Here is a 20,344-nt window from a genome sequence, read left to right as displayed (position 1 = left end):
TTTTTTTTTTTTTTTTAAAGCAGGCTTTACACCAAGTGTGGAGCCTGGTACGGGGCTTGAACTCAGAACCCTGAGATCAAGACCTGAGCTGAAATCAAGAGTCAGATGCTTAACTGACCGAGCCACCCAGGTGCCCCTCCTAGATGACTTTTACAAAATATTTCTGAAATGGGCAAAATACTCTTATCAGGGTCTGGTTGCTGCTAAGTAAGCAAAAATAATTCCTGATCCATGTGTTTTATGTTCCTACTTTTACAGTCTAGAGGCTTTTGGCTTTATTTTCAGTTTCATTTTGAGAAGTTATTTTTTAAACATGAAAACAGCAGCTAATTCTGCTTTGAGGGAACTTGAGACCAAAAAAGTACTGTCTTCTCCTCCTGTTTCTGAAGGGTGAAACAGGTTGACCAGTGGTCTTGGAGTCTCTCTTGGGTGGCATTTTAGGCTTATTGGGAGGAAAAAAAAAAAAAAAAAAAAGAGAAACAGGAGACAAGAAGGGAGGGAAGGGAATAATTCAAAGCAGAAGAACTATCAGTTGGTCAGATGGGAAAGGAGGAGTTTGATGTTGGTGGGGGTTTTATACATCTTTTGGTTTTTGGATTTGAAGAATTCCTTGAAGAATTAACATTTTTCTCCTGATTTTTTTTTTTTTTTTTTTTTTTTTTTTAAATATCAGAGCTGTATCCACCTCTTGTTTATGTAAAATTTGAGTTTTGGTGAAGGAAAAAAGGTCATAAAATACATCTGCTGTGGTCAAAAATTTGTAAGGCATCAGGGATAATATCAAAGTTTTCCTTTTGCATATTCTCAGTCTGGGCATCTCTGCATTTAATGTAGTTTATAGCTCTGCTTGAGATGCTCCTTAACTTTCTGCAATAAAGCATCCAGTTGAGAAAGGGATGGCAATCTAGGCAATATCTTTTAAAGTGATGCTTTAAATCATGCCTCCTGCCCCCTCCACCCCCCCAAAGGGTAGTTGTATAATTTTAAAACATTATAAGACCTGGGGGAAACCTGGCACATTTGGGATTTACTTGAGCATCTTGTCACAAAGGGAAGAGATAGTAGTGGTTAATTCATTCATCGCTTTCCCTCACATTTATGTAGGGTTTCAGGTTCAGCATTCCCTCGTTGGATTATAATTTAATGAACGTGACCAGTTTTCTTCATCTTACTAAAGTCCAAATTAGTGCTTACAAAAGCCGTGAGGCTGTTTGGCAAAGAAGACTTGGACGAGTGCTTGCTCTGCAGTTAAGTTACAGTCTACTCATCTTAAGTATGGCTTTCATTGTTCAGTAATGACTATTTGCTTGAGGTCCTGCCTTTGATACTTCATTTTATTGAATTTGTTTGCATCCCTGGTAATCCTCAAAATTTGTAGGTCTGGGAAGGCTCTCTGTTGAAGGAGGTAGAGGTTCATTTGTGCAAACACTGCACGCCGATTGCCTAAGCCACTGAGACCTGCAATTTAGCCTTCCATGACTGGACATGTACCTAGTTAACATGAAAGCATTTCTCTTTTCCCCTCGGCAGACACATGGCGTCTGAGTTAGTGTGAAAGAATGCAAGGATGTGGGACCTCATGGCTGTTCTTACTGCTTCTGTGTTCCTTGGAAAACAGCCATTGCCCTGTTTTTTGAAGACGGGGGAAGCAGCTTATTTTCTAGGGATTCTATAAGAATCAATAAGTATTTCGTGAAAAGACATTTCTGACAAATGATGAACCATTGTTTGGCTGTTTATGTGCATCTCCTTGGGTCTTTTTGATTTTATGGTTTTGTTGGTTCCTTGTTTGCTCAATTTTATGAGGTGGGGGGAGCGGGTAGAGCGATGAAGCCTGAGGGGAAGAAGGAGAGGCATTAGATGTTCTGGGATTTGAGTTGGTTTAACAAGGGAAAGTTCAGATGACTGCAGATTATTTGTGTGCACCTAGTTTTTGCTTCATATCTCTTCAAATAATGTGAACTTTTGTTAGCATTAGGATGGACTATATGGATTGAGTTGGTTGAGGTGGATTTTCAGAAGTAACTTCCAACACGTGTTGGTCCTGTGAAGAGATTGGCTTGAACCACCGGAAGGGACACAATTAAGAACAAACGGCGCTATACTCTTAGTTCTGGAAGGTTGAGTTAATCAGAAAAAAGTATATTCATCATCTCTTGCTGTGTGACAAATGACTTCACAAACTAGAGGCTTGAAATAATAGTAAACATTATCTCAGTTTCAGAGATTTCTATCTCCAGTTCCCAGGAATTTGAGTGGTTGTGCCTCAGGATATCTTGTGAGGTTGCAGGCCTGTGAAGGGGGTGCCAACATAGGAAGGCATGATTGGGGCTTGGGGATTCACTTCAAAGCATCTCATTTGACATGGTTGGTGAGTTGCTGTTGGCAGTTGCCAAGAAGCCTCACTGTGTCTCAGTGAAGGTGTTTTCATGGACTGCTTGCTTGTCCCCACAACAAGGAAGTTGGATTTCCCCAAAGCAAGCAAGCAGTCTGAGAGGCAGGAAGATGGGAAACGCAATGTCTTTTACTCCCTAGTCTCAGAAGTCCTATACTATCACTTCTGTGATGTCCTATTGGTAACACAAGGCAGGCATGTTCGTTATGAGTGGTAACTACACAAGGCATGAATAAGGCTCTTTGGGGCTCTCTTGGAGTCTTTTTAAAAAATCTTAGATTTTTTTTTCCTTAGATGCTTTTCTCTTTCTAATGGTCAGATAACACAAATTTACAGCTTCCTTAAGCTCATACATGGAGTGGAATATATGGAAGACCAGAGTTCTCAGTTTGGTTAGGAGAACTCCTACACCTTAGGGTAAGGATTTTCTTAGGGCTAATGAAAATATTTAAATTAATAAAAATGAATATACTAATTGGCCTCTATTACTAGCCATATGTATTACTGTTAAAATTTTTGAGCTCTGAGATAACTTTGTAGGGAGATGAATTATAATTAGAGGTCCACCAGTGGAGAGTCTAATCTAGTATTTGAGGCAGATTTATTGTTCATAATCTCTTCATTATATGAGAGATTCTCTTGGAGACTTGGTCAGTTGCCTGCCCTAAGATAGCTTAAATAAACTCTGCACAGCATCCCTTGTGAATTCATACTTATTGTCTTGATAGTTGGAGGTTTTGGTTTATTTTTAGATTTTAAGTTTGGCATAGGATCCTATGGGAGAAAGTTCATTACTTTCGGTAATCTGTCATTACAGTTCATCTGACAGATGACCCATGTTTATTTTTGGGATGCCTTCTACATGTTAGTACAGAGTTTACATTCTGTACTTACTTGCCTTGATGAAGACCTTGACCTCCCTCATTGTGTTTTAACCTTGGCAAGATCTTTATGGCTGACCTTGCACTTCTCAGAACTTCTTTGTCGTTTCCTCTGGGCCTCCTGAATAGTGACCATTTAATAATAGCAGTTGAAGGCAAGAGCTGTTCCTCTCAATGGATAGTAATGAGTTGTTACAGCCCACATTCCAGTCATCTGAGATGGGGCTGCTTTCTTTATTTTTATTGAAGACTATCTAGCTCCTTTTGTTGTTGGCTGATAAAATTTGACGAAGAGGGAAATGCTCATTTGAGGATAGGGCTATTCTGACTTTAAGGAGAGGTGGCTGGGACACAGAAGACGTGGGCACCATTCCTACCTTATTGTGGCTGTGTTGGGCATATAAGAGAACATGGTGAAATCAAACAGCCCAGGATCCATGTCAGGGATCGGGTTCTGGTTCCAGCCTTCACACTAACTGGTTGTGTGACATGGAACAAATCATTTCCCCTCTCTCTGAACCAGTTTTCTGATACATTAAATGAAATGAAAGGTGTAAACCAAGTTATCTTTATTGCTCTTCTGCCCCTAAAGTTCTGTTAAAACTTGGCTGTTCTTCTAATAGATGACATTAAATGTTATGAGACCAGTCCAGTCTAATTCTTCAGCTTGAGGGTTTGAGAATCAGTCTCTTAAAAGAAGTTCTTTGGGCATTTAGTGGTGATGGGAAAAGTCTGGTCCCTCATGACAGGTATAATTAGTGGAAGATTTTCTCTATGAACAGTTTGGGAGAGCTTGACTTTGTTCCAGAATGTAGATAGAAGAGTAGAATTGAGTTTGTTGTTTCTGAAGCACTTCAGCTCAGTGGGACTTTAAAGGAAATCCCTAGTTAGAGAGGATTATTTTTTAACTCTTAGAAATCTGGGATATGCAAGTTCAACCTAATTTATGAAGCATGATTTATCTCTGTAGTGCTTTTTCACTGAAAACCAGGGCACAGGATTGGGTGAAGGTTTGTCTGCGTTGGAGAAGTAGGCTAGGAGATGTTCTTGGCATACAAAATAGAATTTCCTAGGTGTTGTGATTGGTTGAAACTATGGTTGATCGGCAAAATTCTGGGCATATAGGGGATTTGCTTCTAGGTACTTTTCCCTTTCAGAGTGATGTTCAGCATAGAAAACATCTCAGTTATGTATGTAATAGTCATTAAATTAATAGTACATGAATGAATGAAGAGATTTAGTAACAGATTTATCATTAAAAGAGATAGGCTGCAAGGGGGAAATATTTTACCCTAAATTCTGAAGATTGGAGTGGGGGATTAACAACTTTGAGGCTGGGGTATTGTTTTTTTCAAGTGCTAAAAGGGAGAGAAACTATCATGGTTGGCATATGGGTGACAGTTTCAGTCATCAGGGCTCTGTAATATATTCAACCATGCATTTGCAACAAAAATCACATACTATGGTCTTTAGCACTTAGACTTTCTTCATCAGATAATACTTTGACAATGCCAGAAAACTGAGTGATCTTGTTTCAGTTGTCAATATTAGTTTAGAAGATGTGAGTTCTACCAATGGCTAATTTCAGTTGAGGTGTTTGAAAAAGAGGTAGATAACTGCAATGAAGGTCAGGTAGGCAACTGAAAAGTCTTAATTTTAATGGCTTTGGATTTATTACATAGGTTGAATTAAGGCTGAATAACTTGAGGCAGAGCAATTGGAGACTGGTGAGAACATGCTTTGCAGTTGATTTTCTCTGGGCACCCCCTCACTGCCATTTGGTTAAACCTACTTTCCTTCTATTTGAATCGGGATTTCGGCCCATCTTTTCCCTTTGTCTCCAGATTCCATTCCACACTCTGCTCTGTACACCCCGCTTCTCACCAAGCCCACATTTATAGACTCTATCAGAGGCCCCCTTGCTCTTTAGTCCAGTTTTGGTTAGCCTGTTGAAATCAGAAAGCAGGGGGTGAATTGGCACCCGCTTTCTGTCCTGCTCCCAGCTGCTCTTGCCTTTAGGGCTTGACATGATCGCCTCTCTTCACTGTTGCTGTTGACTTGGAACTATAGTTTTTCATTGGTGGATATGAGATGTTAGTCAAGTTTTCAATATATACATGTTTTTCATACAAACAGCTCAGTTATTTTTATTGTTTCTATAGTGAGTTAAGTCATTGGAGAGCTGAGTTTTACTGCTTTCTAGCACCCAAGAATAGTACTACCTATTTTTGTTAAAGAACCTTTTCAGGGAGGAAGAGCTTTGAGATTGTATCAGTTTGCAGTGAATGAGAAGTAGTATCCAGAGCACTGACCAGATGTTGGAGGCCAGACAATTCAAGTCGGGTCCACCATTCACTGCTGGCCAGCTTTGCTACCAGTAGTGGCTCTTTCAGACCCTGAAGGGATAGGCATATGCCCTGGAGTGGAACCCCATATAACCCTAAGTCTCATGCCTGAAGATGGGGATAGTAAGTGTTATAAGATCATGTGTATGCTTAGAACAGGCGTTGGCACGTGGTAAGTACTCAGTGACGGATTATGATCTAGTCTAATCCATTCATATTTGGGGAGGAAAAAATAGTAGGTGGGAATGTCAAGTTTAATGCGGATAAGAGTTTATTAGAAGGTCTTTCTGACCTCTGTGTGGGTCATCTAAAGTTAAAGGTATATGTAGGACTTTGTTTTCTATCTCTGAATAAATCTTTACACTCTTAGCTTCCTTATCTGCAAGTTGGAGATCCTCTTGGCTTTTCTTTGACCTTTGTGTTTTTTTAAGGTTTCAATGAGAAACAATTTGTGAAGTTTCAATCTGAATTTAGGGAAGACTTCTGGAAAACATCACCATTTGGCTTTCTCGTTGTAATTAACGGTTTAACTACAACTGGGTTGGGTTCTACCCCTCTGGGCTCCTGCCATTACTTTGTTACAGTTATCTTAAGAGGTTGGTTCCTTTTTTTTTTTTTTTAAATTTTAAATAACTTTATTGAGATATAATCTTTATACTGTAAAATTTGCCTCTTTAAAAATTTAATTCAGTGGTTTTGAGTATATTCTGAGTTGTGTAACCATTGCCAGTGTTTAATTGTAGACTATTTTTATCACTCCATAAAGAAACCCCTTCCCCATTATCTGTCACTCTCTACTTCCTCCTAAGAACCACTCTTCTGCTTTCTTCATAGATTTACTTCTTATGAGTATTTCATATTAGATGGTATGTGGCCTTCTGGGACTTGGCTTCTTCCATGTAGCACAAGCTTGTCAAGGTTCATCTGTGTTGTAACATGTATTCGTACTTCATCCCCTTTTAATGGCCGAATAATATTCCATTATATGGATATACTCCATTCTCTTTATACATTGATCAGCTGATGGATATTTGAATTGTTGCTTCTGCTTTTTGGTTATCGTGAATGATGCCACTGTGAACATTGATTCACAAGTTTTTGTGTGGACATAGGTTTTCTTGGGACTTATTCTTGTTTTGTTTCTAGCTGAGCCTTCCAGTGCCAGGATCATTTGAAGTCTGTATGTGTCTCTGGTACCATCAGAGGAGAGGAGGATTCCCCTGAAGTCAGGAGGATCTGTCCTGGGGAATTCTACAAGGCTGTCCCACGGACTGGTGGGATGTGAGGAAGGTGTTTTGAGCTAGGAATGTCTGAGTGGACACACAGGCACAGCTGTGCAGTATGGCCTTTTGGGAGATGGGTCTGTCTCATCTGTAGGGGAAGAGCGATGTTAACTACTGAAAGTATCTGCAGAAACTAGTGAGGATTAATGAGTGCACGTTGGCTGTTGTTTGCTCTTCCTTTGCTCTCCTCTCAGAGGTAGCCCTGCTGTAGGGTTTAATATAGTAAGATCTTTGAGGAAGCTAGAGAAAGGGAACTTGCATTGCTGTCTTGGGAATGGAGTATTGTCCTTTGCTTGGTTAGGACAAATGTAAATCTCCAGCATTCCAGGAGAAGAGTACCAGGGTTTTGAAACTTTGGGGAGCATGTGATCAGCCACGTTATTGAAAGTCTGAGGCTCAGAGGACTGAGACCTTGAGAAGGACACAGTATGGTCCTGTGAAAATCCGCTGTCTGGAGTTGCAGAGATCAGAGTTGGAATCTGGTTTTTGCCAATCTCTCTGAAGTTACTTAATAGGAAGAGGGATGGTTATTTGTCAGAATTGTAAGGAGGATGAAATAGGAGCTCAGTGTAAAGAACTTGTCACAGTGGCTGACACATAATAGATTTGTAAATATTAATTCCCTTTTTCATGTGGTTCATTGCTGAGCTTGTAGGCAAACTATCATCTTGGAGGGAGATTGGTGTGGAGGGCCAGTGTAACTTGTAACTGTTAGTATTTATTCAACCTTAGATGTGACTTCACTTCCCTTTCCTGGAACTTGAAGTTCTGTGATAGTATTAAAATTCTTTGGGGAGCCTGGGTGGCTCAGTTGGTTGAGCATAACGACTCTTGATTTTGGCTCAGGTCATGATCCCAGGGTCGTGGGATCGGGCTCTGTGCTGAGTGTGGACCCTATTTATGATTCTGTCTCCCTCTGCCTCTCTCCCTCAAAAAAAAAAAATCATCTTAGATATGCACCTGGTCTTATTTTTAGAATTCTAGGTGTGACTCTGTCCTCTTTGAAAGTGTTCTTGTTGAATATTATGCATTTCTTTTACCTTCTATAGTCGTTTTCTCCAATGTGGTAGCCACCAGCACCATATGTGGCTATTTGGATATAAATTAATTAAATGCAAAGAAAGCAACAAATTCAGTTTCTTAACTGCACTAGCCACATTTCAAGTATTCAAGATCTACAGATGGTAATAACCTCCATATTTGTCAGTATAGATGTAGAACATTGCTTTCATCTTAGGAAGTTTTATTGCCCAGTACGGTTTCTCTTCTGTAGAAGCTACAGAAGTAGGAACTTCAATAGAAGCTCATTCTTAGATTCATTTGTATGAATCTCTGTGAGGCTAAAACTTATTCTCTCACTCTGGATTACCAAAATGGTTGGTACCTGCAGTACTGACCCATAGTAGTGTCTCTGTTCAGGTACTTGTTTCTCAAGTCTCCTTAAAGTTTCAAATTTAAAAGATACAAGATAAATTTAGCCTACATTTACCCTGTAAACAATCTCACCAGATCTCCAGACCTTCATCAAATCAGAGGGATTGATTTGTGTGTTTGGTTGAAAGTTTATATGCAAGCATGTTCTCAAGTAGGATCATTTAGAAAGAATGTGTTTGAATTGAGTTTGCTTCAAGTAGTACTTAACACATGAATATCCTTTTCTATTTATAGAGACATCTAAACTAACAAGATTTATACATCGTTTTCAGAATTCTAGTACTTTTTTTAGTGCTGGAATGACTATATGTCCATATCCTAACATGGACTTATAGATATGTCATGCTTATCGCATTTGGATGTAAGTAACTGGATATTTGTAATATGTATTTGATTTTATGTTTTATGTTGTCTTTGTTTTTTTTTTTTGTATTTTCTTCTCGGCATTGTATTAGTAGTGAGAAGATCTAATGTTTATTCCACCACTCCACACCCCTTTCTTGCTTTCTTATTAATTAAACATTGTCTTTGGGAGTTGCTGAGAATGTGGAATAACCACAGTGTGGTTTTGGCTTTGGAGGGGCTCCTAGTTCCTCATGTGTGAGTGGGGATGGTAATACATGGCCCATGTGCCTTCCTGCTCTGTCAGTGTATTTACCAAAATCTTAAGTGTGAGGTGCTGTGTAGACTGCTCATTGTTATACCAACATCAAGTATTATCCCTTTTTATTTTATCTTATTTTATTTTTTTAATATAATTGTCAGATTGGTTTCCATATGACACCCAGTGCTCGTCCCAACAAGTGCCCTCCTCAGTGCCCATCACCCACTTTCCTCTCTCCCCCAACCCCCATCAACCCTCAGTTCTCAGTATTTAAGAGTCTCATATGGTTTGCCTGTCTCTCTCTAACTTTTTTTCCCCCCTTTCCCCTCCCCCATGGTCTTCTATTAGGTTTCTCAAGATCCACATATGAGTGAAAACATATGGTATCTGTCTTTCTCTGACTGACTTACTTCACTTAGCATAATACTCTCCAGTCCCATCCACGTTGCTGGAAATGGCCAGATTTCATTCTTTCTCCTTGCCAAGTAGTATTCCATTGTATATGTAAACCACATCTTCTTTATCCATTCATCAGTTGATGGACATTTAGGCTCTTTCCATAATTTGGCTATTGTTGAAAGCGCTGCTGTAAACATTGGGGTACAAGTGCCCCCATGCATCAGCACTCCTGTATCCCTTGGGTAGATTCCTAGCAGTGCTTTTGCTGGGTCATAGGGTAGTTCTATTTTTAATTTTTTGAGGAACCTCCATACTGTTCTCCAGAGCGACTGCACCAGTTGGCGTTCCCACTAACGGTGCAAGAGGGTTCCCGTTTCTCTACATCCTTGCCAGCATCTATAGTCTCCTGATTTGTTCATTTTAGCCACACTCTGACCGGTTTGAGGTGGAATCTCAGTGTGGCTTTGATTTGTATTTCCCTGATGAGGAGTGACATTGAGCATCTTTTCATATGTCTTTTGGCCATCTGGATGTCTTCTTTGGAAAAGTGTCTATTCATGTCTTCCCATTTCTTCGCTGGATTATTTGTTTTTTGGGTATGGAGTTTGGTGAGTTTTTTTATAGTTTTGTATACTAGCCCTTTATCTGATACGTCATTTGCAAATATCTTCTCCCATTCCCTTGGTTGCCTTTTAGTTTTGTTGATTGTTTCCTTTGCAGTGCAAAAGCTTTCTGTCTTGATGAAGTCCCAGTAGTTCAGTTTTGCTTTGAATTCCCTTGCCTTTGGAAATGTGTCAAGTAAGAAATTGCTGCGGCTGAGGTCAAAGAGGTTTTTTCCTGCTTTCTCCTTTAGGGTTTTGATGGTTTCCTGTCTCACATTCAGGACCTTCATCCATTTTGAGCTTATTTTTGTGTATGGTATAAGAAAGTGGTCTAGTTTCATTCTTCATTGCTGTCTAGTTCTCCCAGCACCATTTGTTAAAGAGACTGTCTTTTTTCCATTGAATACTCTTTCCTGCTTTGTCAAAGATTAGTTGGCCATACATTTGTGGGTCCAATTCTGGGTTCTCTGAGTATTATCCCTTTTTGATGGGATAAGCGGAAGTGTGGGCTATTCATGAGATTTTTCATTGAGTTTTCTGGAGAGATTTTCAAGAGTGAGAAGAGTTGTGCCTTGGAGCCGATGAGATGGGAGAACCTATTCCAGGTATTGAGATGCCTCGGGAAGGCTGGAACTGAACAGCCATGAGACCCACCCAGGCAGAAGACAGGAGGTGAAACCCAGCTATCTGTCCTTGTGCATTCTTGGAGGAAAAATGCAAACTTTATCAGCAGAGTGACATTGAGCCCTGCTGATGAAGAAGGGAGATTTGTTTAGAGACTGTTAAAGGTCTGTGCAGTGTGTCCATGTGCTAGGGATGAGCCATTTAAATCAGAAGCCACTGTCCTTGCTTTGGGACAGGTGCTGGGATGTGGAAGCTAGGAACATAGTTATAGCACCTTGTTGGTTTATTGGTTTATCGTTAGTGCTTCCACGTTGTTGGTGAACTCTGATAGATAGGACTGTCGGGTAGCCTGTTTGCAGTGACTTCCTTTAAAACTAGGATGGTTTGTAGTGAGGGAGATACATTTCCAAATGGTTTTACTTTGTCTTACTGGTCTCAGGGTTAGATATCTGGGCCATCTTGATGTATCGATCAGTGCTTGATTAAGTGAAGGGTCATATCGGAATAGGGTTAATACTCCATTGTTTGTTAAGCTCCTCATCCTTTAAATTTTTAAATTTGTATCTAGTGTTTTTAAGGATGTTAACATCATTTTTACTTCGTTTTCCTTTTAAAACCCAACTATTTTAATTACCTGCTAAAGATGCAGTAGTACTAGAAGGGAATGCTTTGTCTCAGGTTTAAGAAATAATCTAGGGGCGCCTGGATGGCTCAGTAGGTTGAATGTCTGACTCAACTCAGATCATGATCTGACGCTTGTGGGTTCGGGCCCCATGTCTGGCTCTGTGCTGACAGCTCAGAGCCTGGAGCCTGCTTTGGATTCTGTGTCTCCCTCTCTCTGCCCCTCCCCCACTCACGCTCTGTCTGTCTCTCTCAAAATAAATAAACATGATTATTCCTTTTTTTTTTTTAATTTTTTTAATCTATTCCCAGGACCATGTGGGTGCCGAATCCCCAGCTATGGTAAAGGGGATGCTAAAACAAAACAAAAAAACAAAAACTTGAAAGAGCAGTCTTAAATACTGGGAAGGATGGAGATACTGTGCATTCTGTCTTGACAGTTTTGAGTTGACTCTCTTCAATAGATAACAGGGCACATGGATGTGGGGAACGACACAGAACTGGTATAAAGGCAGTTGTTTGAAAGACCTTCTCTTAACTGATCTAGTTGATAATTTCTCGAAGATGTCATAGTCCTAGAAAAAAGTAATGAAGTGTGTGAAGATGGTAGCTTTATGAAAATGTCTACAAGTATGTAAACTAGAAATAGATACAGTCATATCGGAGGTAGGCCTACATGTGGACAAAAAGGTGAATCAAGGAAATGTTTCTGCTCCTACCCTTAGAACAGGAACCTAGTTAATGACACTAATCACTCCCTATTTGCTATTTTTGTGGCATTCATTGCCTTTTAATTATAGTGGCTGCCTTCTCCTGGGCTTTGAGCAGCCAAGAATAAGGCCAGTTCATCTTTGTATCCCCAGCATTTAGCACGGTGCCTGGCACCTAGAAGGCTTTCAGTAAGTATGCATTGAATGAATGAACCATTTGTACGTGCAGAATCGGATCTCTGTGTTTGAGCCAAAGGAGCCATTGTCCACCTCGGTGAGTGCGCTGCTGGGAAAGTTTTGTGCTTGTGTGGTGATTGTAGCAGCCGAAGTCTTCTGTAAAGTGTGAAAACACCTTCAATTGACTTCTCTGTGATCTTCATGAAGACAGCAATATCTTATCCATGCTCTACTACTTGTACATAGTAACTCCTACCTGTATCTAGTAACTTCTCAGAAATTCATGAGGTACTTGGAACCTTAGAATGTTTTACGACCCTGGTGTGGAGAAGCGGGAATGAGGTTGAAGGAGCTTCACACCCTGGGCTCTCCCCACTCTGTACTTTTACTCACTTTTTTTCCTTTCACCTGGAATGCCTACCCTCTTGCTTTCCTGTGGTTGTTCCCCTAATAGATTACTCTGGAGGTTATAGCCATCTTTCTGGGCTGAGCTTCTATCTCACTTGTGTTAAAGACCGTTTTGTTTTGTTTTTGTTTTTGTTTTTTTTAGTTTTTACTTATGAAGAGAGAGCATGAGCAGGGGAGGGGCAGAGAGACAGGGAGAGAGAAAGAATCCCAAGTAGGATCTGCATTGTCAGCATAGAGCCCGATGTGGGGCTCAAACTCATGAACCATGAGATCATGACCTGAGCCGAAAACCAAGGTTCAGACACTTAACCGGCTGAGCCAACCAGGCGCCCCTAAAAGACTGTATTTTGGATCAGTGGGGAAAATGTTTTTTTTTTTTTTTTTTTTCCTTCCCCTTATACCCAGTACAGTTGGTTTGCAGATGACTGTGTAATTTGTTTTACACAGTGTCTCTTACACTGTGGCAACTTTGCGGTATCTGTGATACCACCCCAGTTTGAGAGCATGAAGGGTAGCAACAGGGAGATACTATTGGCATTGTCAGTTGCTGACTGTGCAGTTTGTTTATGGCTAATCACTGAGACTGAGCCTTAGTTTTTATAAGCAAAATGGAAACTTGGCCTGACCGAGTGGGAGAATGTATACAATGTTTAGGGGAGGCTCTCAGTAGGTGCTTAATAAGTACTTGAGATTCCTTCTTTTTGTTTCAAATGGAAAAGGAGGTAAAAGGAACCTTAGGTGCTAATCTCAGGAAGCCTCACCAAAGGATATTGGTTGCTGCATATTTATTGTCATGGTTTGATAACACCTGATTTGTTTTTGGAATTGTTGTGGAATTTATTTAAGCGTGTGGGACTGATATTATAGACGATGATAGTTTCACAACAGTCTGGTAGCTTGAGAAGCAGAAATGACCTGAGAGCAAGAGACACGGAAACTCTCTGCTGTGGTATATTTCATAAATCTCAGACATGGTGTATTTCATAAAGTTTAGATTAGTGTCCAGTACTGCCCCAAGGAGAGGAGTTTCATGATCCCTGAGCTCATACGCATCCTTTGCCTTCTGCCTGTTTGCGGGAAGGGAAGCCAGATCTCCGAGCACACTCGCTCCTGGGGCAACAACGAGAGGAGGCCTTTGTTCACAGCAGAGATCTTATTTGAAGTTCTCTTCAGCAAAAAGAGCAGAATGGAAACGATTTCATATTCTTGCCCTTGGGGTTTCCACCCTGCGTGGGGTCACACGAGTTACAGCCTTTATTCTGGTTCTCGAAATGACAGTTGTTTCATTTTTTAAAATGCATCTCATGATTTTGGGAAAGTGAGAACTGTTTCTGTGAACTTCCTGATTGGCTGTACTCAACACAGTTGCTGTGGCATTTTTAAAAAAGAAATTGCAATGCAGTGATGTTTCAAATGGGCCACGTTAAGAAACCATGTAACTCCTGATTATTTGGCATAGCAAGTAACAAAACCTCTTTCCATACCAGTTTGAACTACTTAGATCTATTTTTTTTTTTTTTTGAAGCACTTAAAGTAAATGTGCTTATGGAAATGACTTATTTGATGGAAACACATACCCATGAGTGGTTCCCAAAGAGTTGACTCATCCTTAAGAGGGCTCCGTTTTTGTATGGAGGTTTTTTTGTGCCAGCCAGTTGGGTTTATTTTTGTGGTAGGCTTAATTAGGATGCAAGGGGAGGTTGCCTTTAAGGAAAGTGTGTGCGCCTGTGCCTTTACTTCTTCTGGATGTCCTGAAGTGAATTATTCTGGATTCTCCAAAAGACATTCCAGGAAGCTTGTGTTAGTAAAGCATGAGCAGCATTTTTTGACCTTCACCTGTGTTTTCTGGGTCCTAGGGTGAAAAGCCAAACTTAAACCGAGGCTAGAAGGGAGTCCATCCCCCTCCGCAGAGAGCCTGATGCCAGCAGAGGCTGGCTGGAGAGTTCCTGTAGGCTTCAACTCTGTGTTATTAAGCTCTTAAAAGTAGAAATGTGTCGAGGGGAGGACTAAGAGCAGAGAGAAGTAATAGTCTTAATTTCTGGGAGGAGAGATGCTGGTGTTAAGTTTCCTTTGCTTAGGAACTCTGGAAAGGGGCAAAGCAGGTGGGCACTGGAAATCTAGAGGAAGCTTTTTAGGAGGTGTAGACTCTTGAGAGCCAATACTTGTTTGGTGGTTTGGGTGGCAGTACTGTGGTAGGCTCTAAATTTGGGTTTTGTAACTTCCTCTTAGGATATTTCATTTTCTCTTTTGGAATTTGTTTCTTGCAGTTGATAATCATTTGCTCTTCATGTGGAATGTTACAAGCTTACTTACATAAACTCTGAGTGTAGTAAGTACTCCATAAGAACAAGGTGCTATTAATAATTGTATAATTATGATGATAGCATGTTACTATTAGTTATATTTCCAAAATGGTTGTAGTGGATTTGGTTTTCTTTCCTTGTGACATTACCATAAACACTATCCTTTGAAATCCAAGAAGCTTGTGGAAGAACTTGTAGCTGCTCCCAAACTTCTAGAAAATAAAATTAGGAAATTCTCTTCATCTTGGAGGGTCTTGATTACTTATGGTGAAGAAAAAAGCAGAAATCGTCATGCAGCTTGATCTCTAGCATCTGTTTTGTTTAGAGAATTTTGACATCATAAACAAGGAATTTGTAAAAAGTGTGTGTGTGTGTGTGTGTGTGTGTGTGTGTGTGTGTGTGCGCGCGCGCGCGCGTGGGTGCGTGTCTGTCCTGCACCAGGGTAGCAACCGCGTGTTGTACAGATCTTAGCCTTTACATTTCTAGAGTTGTATAGTCAGAATTGTGTCTGGTAAAATCTCACTCTTGACCGGTATGCATTCACAATTGCCTTTTGACGTGATAAAGTCATGGGACTATTGACTATTACTTACCGAGTGCTGACTTGGTGCTTACTTAATTTTCATAGCAGCTCTGCAAAGGAGGAGTTTTATCCCTCTTTTACAGATGAGGAAACAGATTCTGAGGAGTGAAGTCATTGGCTTCAAGTCTTGTGACAGATGAATAAAGGTACCCAGTTTGGAACCAAGGATTCTAGAGCTCCTTTTCTCTTTACTCTTTAAGTGGTGAAACTTACATGTAACCGATGCATTGTCCTCACCCTATAGTTTAGGTTACTGGTTTCTGTGGAGTCCAGTAGAAGTGGGGGCTGTTGAAATAGGGATCTGGCACTGGGGTACAGGCATCAGTATTGTTGACCATATGAGGACCAGGCCATGGAATGAGGATGGGTAGAGGTCAGCTTGTGGAGAGATATGATCTGGTAGAAGACTGACATTACTGAGTGGGAGCAGGGTTCTCTTGACCAGTGCCTGGTTCCCTAGGGCAGAAACAGAAGCTCTCCTTTAGGCTTAATGAGTGGGAGAGCCTCTTTCAAGCATCACACTGAAAGATGGACTCTTCTCTCCTTGGCTCAGGGAAGGCCATCTTACTGGGTCCTTCGGGTTCTCTTTCAACCTGGGACATCTCGGTTCTTAGGAAGTTGTATCTGGATTTTGGAAAGCAAGAACTTCTGGTGGGCGGGTGGGTGGATGGGGGGCATTATTCCTTCAGCAAAGGTTGGCCTTCCCTGGTCTGGGGCCAAGACAGTGTTCTAACATCTCTTAAACTCCCTGCTGCCTCCACCAAAGAAAGAAAAAAATAGCTACACCTTAGGTTTCTTGTTTAAGGACACTCCTTTAATTCCTAGTCCTGAAACTCTAATCAGCGCATCTGATAAAGTAATCCATTTTAATGTGGATAATAGAAACATGTTAGAGGCAAAATTCTTTCATTATTATGATTTTTTAAAAACATTTATTTATTTTTGAGAGAGAGAAAGAGAGCAAGCTGGGGAGGGGTGGTAGAGAGAGAGGGAGAGAAATCCCAAGCAGGCTCTGCGCTGCCAGTGCATGTGGGGCTCAAACTCATGAACTGCTAGATCATGACCTGAGCAGAAATCAAGAGGTGGACGCTTAACTTACTGAGCCACCCAGACGCCCTGAGGAAGAATTCTTTTTTAGCAGGAAACTCCAAAGGCCGTACTCTAATTCACTGGTGACCCTGGCAATGAGAATTTTAATCTGGAGGCTCCAGGGAGACACCCCTCCCCCCAGAGGGCCGGGTTGCTCCTGTGTTCTGATCCTGCCTGTTTGCTGCAAGAGTTAATGGTGACCCTAAACAATGAAGCATCTGTTTTTGGTGCCAAAGGCACACACATGTGCCGGAAGCCAAGTCTGCCCTGGGAATGAAGTGATCTGCTGGTGATGTCAGTCGGGAGGTACCTGCTCTTCCAGAGAGGGAAGATGAAATAGAATTGCATCCATACAAGGCAGAAGGGAGGGAGGGAGGCTGGGGGTGGGAAATGAGCTCCGTGGGGTTTTCGAAGCCTTTGTGGCTTTGAAGCTCAGGCTGAGGCCTTTCACTTGTCTGTGTTCTCACAAATATGCTTCCAATAAAAACAATTTGGAAGGCAAAATATAAAATTCTTCCATTTTAAGAGCACCTTGCTGAGATCAGGGTAGTTGTTTAAACTGTGCTGTGATTGGAACCATACTCTGTGAATGTGTAATATGTTGTCAGGCCAGATGGTCTTATAATGTTCACTGTCCTGGTGAGTTTGTAGTAAGAAGACCCAAGGTGGGGAACCTTGTCTGGGGAAGGGGAAGGCAGGGGAAGCCCAAAATATATTGTTGTCTTTCTGAGGGGCAAAGCATTCAGCTGCTTTGATGTCTGCAAAAGTTTACCATAGCAATCTGTCAGGATTCCTTGCTTTTTAGTGTTAATTGGGGTCATGGTCACGTGCTTTGTGGTCTGTCCGGAAGCCTTTTCCTAAATGACTTATGAGAACTATCAAGATGGTTGCTCTGAAGGCCTAAATTATGTTCTTAGACTGTAGACTTTTTTTTTTTTTTTTAAATAATGTTGACTTTCTGCTTCAGCAGGTTGGCTGCCCAACTGTAGTACAAGGCTGTCCGTCATGACTCAGTTTATCTTTCACCCTTCTGGACTTGCTGTCTTCTTCCTTAAGTCTAACTGGCATGTGCTCAGTGTTGCAGACAGCAGTCTGTGCTTCAGCATCTCAGAGGTAGAGGTCATAAGGTCCCCAGACATCTCTTGGGAGGGAATGTGCTTGCTTGTTAATGTAGCAGAGAAGAAGTTAGGAATAGGAGTATCAGGAATGGTTCCATAGTAGGTGACAGTAGAAGGCAGGACAATTTTAGGGAGACAAGGAAAAATGAGATGAGCTTATCTTTCCACCTGCACACCTTGATGAGATTTATGGGAGGCACCGTCATGGATGGTTATCTTGGAATTCCTTCACCAGTGGTCTCAATGAGATAGGAGTAATTTATGGAGTTCTACTCCCCACTCCGATCCTGGGTGCATGCTTTTGTCCTTGATCTGTAAGTGGGAGTGTCAGATGGATTTCATTAAATATAAAGCTCTTTTGAGCACCTCGAATGTTGTCTCACTAGAGCCTCCCTTTGGTCACTTCTGTGTTATTTCCTTTTGCTATGTTACTTCCTTGTTAAGGGATCTCTGCTGTTTGCTCCTCCTGTCTTTTCTCCCTTAGGTTACACTTTACTGGTTGATAAGTTCTGTGATTTTATTTTAATTTATTTTATTTTTTAAAGTTTGTTTATTTTGTCTGTGCAAATGGGAGAGGGGCAGAGACAGTCCCAAGCAGGCTCCCTGCTTAGCTCAGCTTGGATCCCAACAGGGGGCTTGATCCCATGACCACAAGATCATGACCTGAACTGAAATTAAGAATCAAATGCTTAACCGACTGAGTCATCCAGGTGCCCTGATAAGTTACATGATTTTAAAATACCTCTTAACTTGGAGCATGTGGGCAGTTCAGTCAGTTAAGCATCCAACTTCAGCTCAGATTGTGATCTTGTGGCTTGTGAATTTGAGCCCCACATTGGGCTCTCTGCTCTCAGCACAGAGCTCGCTTTAGATCCTCTGTCCCCCTTTGCTGCTCCCCTGCTGCTGCTTCTCTCTCAAAATGAATAAGTATTAAAAGTAAAATACCTCTTAACTTGGTAGGGTCAGTAAATGAGGTAAATGGTTTGGCCATTTATTCATTAAGTTATTCAACACATTTCAGGCTTTAGTTTATCACTTTTTAATTATCATCTCCTTGCTAAGTATCTTATTTTGACTTTCATGCTATTGACCTTAAACATACCTGCTTATCCTTCTCTGTAGGACTTTGGTGACCCTCCTTTTCCACAGCAGTTTATTGTCTATCTGATCTAATATTACTGCTTTGAGGCTTGGGGACTTCTTACACAGAGGTGTTTTCCATGAACCTGGATAAACTCAGAAGCAAGTTCTCATAAATCATTGACTTTCAACATCTCCCCACACCCCATTTCTCTGTTCATTATTCTCCATGGTCTAATGAAGTCCATTCGGTAGTAATACAGAATGAAAAGTTTCTGGTTTAAGAGTGGATTTAATTCCTTTCAACAATAGATTGAGATAAGCTTTGCTTCAGGAGACTAGATGACTCTCCTGGACCAGGTTTGCTGCTCTTCTTCCTCATTCCTCCTCCTCCTTCTCCTCCACTGAGTGTCCAAGAAGCTTGAAAGAGGATTGGTTGACAAGAAAAGGTCATGAAGAAGGACTGGTTCCCAGATATTTCAAGAAAAAGTGTGGCTTGTCTTGGGCTTAAGCCCTTCTTTGGGAAATAGGAATGAGCTTTGTAGGAGACCACACACTATAGATGCCTTACAAGGTCTGGGTTACATACTAAAGCCCAGTCTGCTCTCTGTGAAGTCTGTGCAGTTTCCAAGCTGTCAGTGAAGTTTTAGTGGAACAGACCCCACTGTGGTTGAAAATGATTTGTATTATCTCTGTTGGATGAGTGGCTAGCCTAAGTTTCTACCCCAGATGGATGCTTTGCTTAATGACGGACACCAGCCCAGAGCCTTGCATCTTTAGACCTTTGATAAATGTTAAAATTTAATTGGGTGCCAAATTGTTGATGACTGAGTTGTGATTAGTTTAGTCCTAATACCTTGTAACTAAGAACTGTTACTCAGGCACAAAATGGGAAATTCTCTTATTCTGAAAATGTATGAAGTAAAAGACAAGCCTAATGGAGGAAGATAGTGACTTACCCAGGGGAAGCCTGGGTGTCCTGTTGATATTGCATTCAGTAGTTAGAGGTTCAGTTTTTAATGTGTAAGTTTGAACTCCATGCTTGGTTGTTTTTTAAAGCGTTTTAATTGAGCCTATCAAGTGGAGGTCTGAGTAACAGGGCAGAACGCACCATGTTAAATATGCTTCTCTGGAACATGGTGCACAGAATATAATGTGAGGAGCACATTGGAAAATTCCATGCTGGCCGTTCCACTTTCCCTTGGGATGGGTAGGAACAATCATGTGGACACCGTGTTGCTCCGTGCTGGGCCTGTTGAGAACCCAGTGGCTTCTCTGATGGCCATATTCCCCTGGGCTCTCCTGTTCTTCTGGTCTGTGTGGAGAGCCCTGCCTGCTAGCAGGTGTAAACTTCCTATTCTAGGGGGGCATGGACTGATTCCAGCCATCAACCAATGCTTTTAAAACCATTTTAAAACTACTAAATAAATACTAGTATCATAATTAAGAGATTCCTTAGTGTTTAATCTTAAAAGAAGTGCTTTTCTTTATGTATGTTCCTCATCTGCCTTTTGAGCTAGGTACTGGTACTGTGATCCTGGTAAGCCTAGAGATCCATGATTTCCATGATGAGCTTTGTAAATATTACTGTCTGTAAGTCCAAGAGCTACTTGAGGATCTTAGAGCTTCTTATATCACACCTGATTGTAGACCTTCAAGGGTAATTGTGTGTGTGTGTGTGTGTGTGT

General features: G+C 41.1%; 1 protein-coding gene across 3 annotated transcripts in view; it reads left to right on the top strand.

Annotated features, from left to right (window-relative positions):
* FMNL2 (formin like 2) overlaps nucleotides 1-20,344 on the top strand; it is a 316,007-nt gene that overhangs the window by 32,741 nt on the left and 262,922 nt on the right. The window lies entirely within an intron of this gene.

Source organism: Panthera uncia (genome assembly GCF_023721935.1).
Source record: "Panthera uncia isolate 11264 chromosome C1 unlocalized genomic scaffold, Puncia_PCG_1.0 HiC_scaffold_3, whole genome shotgun sequence".
NCBI lineage: Eukaryota > Metazoa > Chordata > Mammalia > Carnivora > Felidae > Panthera > Panthera uncia.
Note: the sequence above shows the minus strand (reverse complement) of the source record. Positions and strands in the feature narration are given on the sequence as shown.